The sequence below is a fragment of the Theropithecus gelada genome, chromosome 1 (assembly GCF_003255815.1).
Source record: "Theropithecus gelada isolate Dixy chromosome 1, Tgel_1.0, whole genome shotgun sequence".
Taxonomy (NCBI): domain Eukaryota; kingdom Metazoa; phylum Chordata; class Mammalia; order Primates; family Cercopithecidae; genus Theropithecus; species Theropithecus gelada.
In genome coordinates this window covers 68,257,445-68,262,243 of record NC_037668.1, presented here as the reverse complement: position 1 = coordinate 68,262,243, position 4,799 = coordinate 68,257,445, and the positions used below count along the sequence as shown (strand labels likewise).

Genomic DNA, 4,799 nt, shown 5'->3' with positions numbered 1-4,799 from the left:
TTTTTTTAAAAAAAGCTTCCCCAGCAATTCTAATATCAGCGAGAGTTAGGAATCACTGCTTAACAGAACCTCTTATGAAGCAAAAACATAAATAAAGAAAAATAAGCCAGGCACAGTGGCTCACGCCTGTAATCCCAGCACTTTGGGAGGCCAAGGCGGGCAGATCACCTGAGGTCAGGAGTTTGAGACCAGCCTGGCCAATATGGTGAAACCCCATCTCTATTAAAAATATAAATATTAGCTGGATGTGGTGGCACGTGTCTGTAATCTCAGCTACTCGGGAGGCTGAGGTGCGAGAATCACTCGAACCAAAGAGGCAGAGGTTGCAGTGGGCCCAGATCGTGCCACTTTACTCTAGTCTAGATGACAGAGCGAGCCTCCATCTCTAAAAAAATAAAAAAGATAAAGCACAGGAAGTAAGTATAGGGACATGGGGAAGTAAGTATAGGGACATGGGGAATAAGTTAAAAATGAAAAGGACTTACTCATTGCTTTCCAACATCTTTTACTTCTTGACCTTTTGAAACGTCCAGAAATTAGTAATATTACAATCTGTGTCATGATAATGTAACAGTTAAGAAAAAACATAAAATGAAGGCCTGGAAAGATCTTTGTTACTCATCTAGAATTATTTGGTGTAACAGTATTTTCCAGTGGAGGAAGACTATTGGATTTCAGGCATAAAACAATGCAGAAAAAATCCCAAGGCATTGACTTCTGACTCTGGTTTCCCGTGTTTCAGGCCAGGAAGAGCAAGGGGAGAAAAAGATTTGTCCATGGAAACAAGTACTCATGCTCTAAAGGACAATTTCATTTGAACCCATTAATTTCCTTTTCATGCAAAATTTTAAAGATAAAGCAACATAAAATATGGGGACAAAGAAAAGGGAGAAGGTCTTCAAGGAGAATTTGTGCCTTTAAGTTTTTACTGGTACCTCAGTCCTTCAGCTTGAGCTACTCAAAGATGAATCATGAAAAAGAAAGAAAATTTATTTCAAACAGGTTCAGTAGTATATGTGTGTGCTACAGCAAAGGCTGGTTGTAGCAAAGTTTCATTTCAAACCATATGACTTGGGCTGGGCAAGGTGGCTCATGCCTGTAATCCCAGCACTTTGGGAAGCCAAGGTGGGCTGATCACCCTGAGGTCAGGAGAGACCAGCCTGGCCAACATGTTGAAACCCCATCTCTACTAAAAATACAAAAATTAGCCAGGTATGGTGGCACACGCCTGTAATCTCAGCTACTTGGGGGGCTGAGGCAGAAGAATCGCTTGAATCCAGGAGGCAGAGGTTGCAGATCACACCACTGCACTCCAGCCTGGGTGACAGAGCCAGACTCAAAACAAAAACAAACAAATAAACAAACAAACAAACTGCATGATGTATAATTTTGACATTATATGGGAATACTTAACTTCTGCCAAAATGTAGATTCAATCCAACATTATGCCAATTTTTATATTAATTGTAGTCCCTAAGCTAAGTTTTCATAAGCACAAAAAAAAAAAAAAAAAAAATGAGAATAACCTTACAGCTACCTACTAAGGTAACAAACTATGAAATCAATTCCCCAATATCGCTTTGAAAAAAAAACCCCAGTTGTTAAGAGAAATTTCAACTTCCAACTCCATCCAAATGTATTATTTAACCGGTATTCTTCAGTCATCATCTACTGGTGGCTTGATTGTCACTGCTCTTCTCATCTGACCCTAACCAATTAATCGCCATTGGTTTTCAACTCTTCGGCTAAGGGCAATCTTTTCTCCTACCTCTGTGCACACTGGATTGGTCGAAACAATTTTACCCAAATCGGCCTTGACAGCACTAAGTCAACAGGGATCCTACGTTCACCATGAGCACTTCATTCTTAGACAGCTTTTGCACCTTTATTGCTTTCTTATCTCCTTCAGTGTGTACACCTAGAAGCCGTCTAAGCAGGAAATAGGAAATTTCCACTTCTGTGAATATCTCAGGTAAGGCTTTGACAGCACCAAGTACTTGCCCCACCGTTCTGTCTGTCCCACACAAAGTGGGATCAATTTTTGTTCCAACTCCAATAAGACCGCCTGGGCCGGGCGCGGTGGCTCAAGCCTGTAATCCCAGCACTTTGGGAGGCCGAGGCGGGTGGATCACGAGGTCAGGAGATCGAGACCATCCTGGCTAACATGGTGAAACCCCGTCTCTACTAAAAATACAAAAAACTAGCCAGGCGTGGTGGCGGGCGCCTGTAGTCCCAGCTACTCGGAGGCTGAGGCGGGAGAATGGCGTGAACCCGGGAGGCGGAGCTTGCAGTGAGCCGAGATCGCGCCACTGCACTCCAGCCTGGGCGACACAGCGAGACTCCGTCTCAAAAAAAAAAAAAAAAAAAAAAAAAGTAAGACCGCCTGGAGCAGCATATTGCAGATCATTATGCTCTGCAAAAAGTGATACAATTTTGGAAAAGATTGGTTTACACATGAATTTTACTTCACTATATTTGGAAACAATACCAGGTCTTACTTCTATCTCCTGACCCACCTTTAATACTCCTTTTGGAATACTACCACCAGCTACACGCCCCCCGCCCTTAAGGTCATCAACTTCACAGCCAGCTTTGTTGACATCAAAGAATCTAATAACAATAAGTTGGGGCTCTGAAGTAAAGTCTCTTGGTGGTACTGGAATTTTCTTTACTATGTACTCACAAACTTCAATATTGTATTTCAGCTGAGCTGAAATTGGAATAATGGGAGTTCCCTCTGCTACTGTACCTTGGACAAATGCAAGGATCTGCTCGTATTGTTCTTTAGCCTGACTTCCTTTTAACAAATCAATTTTATGTTGTAGAATCAAATTATGCTTCAGTTTCATGATCTCTATAGCAGCCAGGTGTTCAGATGTCTGAGGCTGAGGGCAAAATTCATTACCAGCTATCAACAGAAGGGTTGCATTCATCACTGCTGCACCTTTCAGCACAGTAGCCATGAAAATACCGTGGCCAGGACAGACAACAAAGGAAACGTGTCTAATTTGAAGTTCCTTTTGGTCCCTGGAATGTCTGTAGGAAACTCATCAGGTTTACTGCCCCCACAAGAGCTATAACATTCTGGCCAAGGGCAACTTGAGTCATCAAGTTTATAAATCTTAGCATTAGCATATCCAAGCTTGATTGTAATATTTCTTTCTAGTTCATTTTTGAACCTGACAGTGTGAACTCCAGAAACAGCTTTGACAACTGTGGATTTCCCATGAGCCACATGACCAATTGTACCTATATTAATGGTGGCTTGTCTGCTGATAACTTTGTGTGAAAATGGCGTCAACTTGGTAACATCCAAGGTGGTGAGATCCTGGCGGGAAAGATGCAGCTGCCTCAGAGTCACTCCAGCTTTTCCGCCCGCCATCTTGCCAGAAGAGGAAGGAAGTCCCAAACTATCTTCTAACTCCCGCCTCCACGCACATACAATATCTGCATCTCCTCTGTTCCTCATCTTATTGAAGTATCACCATTTACCCCATCACCAAAACCTGTGTCAGCCTTAACTACTTCCTCTTCTCTCATTCCCAATTATACACAGATCCATAGTGTTCTATATGTTTTAGATATTTGGGAGTGTCTGTATTCTTTATATCCTTCTTTACCTATACAGCCAAGTTCCATTGCATTTCATTTCAAAGTTATATTTCAAAGTTAAGTTCACTGAATGCTACCTAATTACACAGACTAACTGATACCTTTATTTCAAACAAATCCAAAGATTCCTTGATCTATCATTCTTTCTGGTCACCTAGCACCTTTAAGTAACCTTCTCATGTCTGGCAATTCTTCACCTTATGAACCTCTGTGTCCCCAAGATAGAAGCCAGATTTGTTCCTCGGTTCCCCTTGTTGCTTGGGCTGACAAATCAAATGTACTCATACAAGTCTTTAATTTGGAAGCTGGTGGCTGGAAATAGTAAAGATGGCCACAGAGACATCCAGCTTCCTGGAGCAGTAAGAGCAAATATTCTAGGGATGGTGTCTGGTGCCCTAGGTCAGCGGTACAAACTATGGTGTCTGGTGCACGGCAGTGGTCTTAACTGGGACAGTCCTGCTGTGTGAGTTGGGCATTGTTCCAAATGGTGTAGCTTCCAGGCCTGTTTATCTGGCCTTTGAGGAGATTCTCTGAACTACCAAATATCACTTCAATACATTCCTTTTAGCTAGAGTGGGTACTGGTTATTTGAGCCCAGTAATCTAGAATGATGCAGTTGGCTTTAAAAAATCTATTACAGGCCAGGCGCGGTGGCTCAAGCCTGTAATCCCAGCACTTTGGGAGGCCGAGACGGGCGGATCACGAGGTCAGGAGATCGAGACCATCCTGGCTAACACGGTGAAACCCCGTCTCTACTAAAAATACAAAAAACTAGCCGGGCGAGGCGGCGGGCGCCTGTAGTCCCAGCTACTCGGGAGGCTGAGGCAGGAGAATGGCGTGAACCTGGGAGGCGGAGCTTGCAGTGAGCTGAGATCCGGCCACTGCACTCCAGCCTGGGCGACAGAGTGAGACTCCGTCTCAAAAAAAAAAAAAAAAAAAAAAAAAAAAAAAATCTATTACATATGTAATCATAAGAAGTAAGTGAGGAAAACCCACATGACCATCTCACAGGGTGGCAAAACAGCATTTAATAAAATAAATCATCTTCTAATTAAAAACACTTTTAAAAGACAATGCTCTAGGTACCTGGGATACATCAGTGAAATAAATAGACAAAATAGAAACTTAAATGAGAATAACAGACATACATGCATTAATTTTTTTTTTTTTTTTTTTTTTTTTTTTTT

The 4,799-nt window shown here is 42.2% G+C and overlaps 1 pseudogene; it reads right to left on the bottom strand.

The window, feature by feature from the left end:
• Positions 1-1,657: 1,657 nt before the first annotated feature.
• Positions 1,658-3,382, bottom strand: LOC112604585 (annotated as a pseudogene).
• Between the last annotated feature and the right edge of the window lie 1,417 nt (positions 3,383-4,799).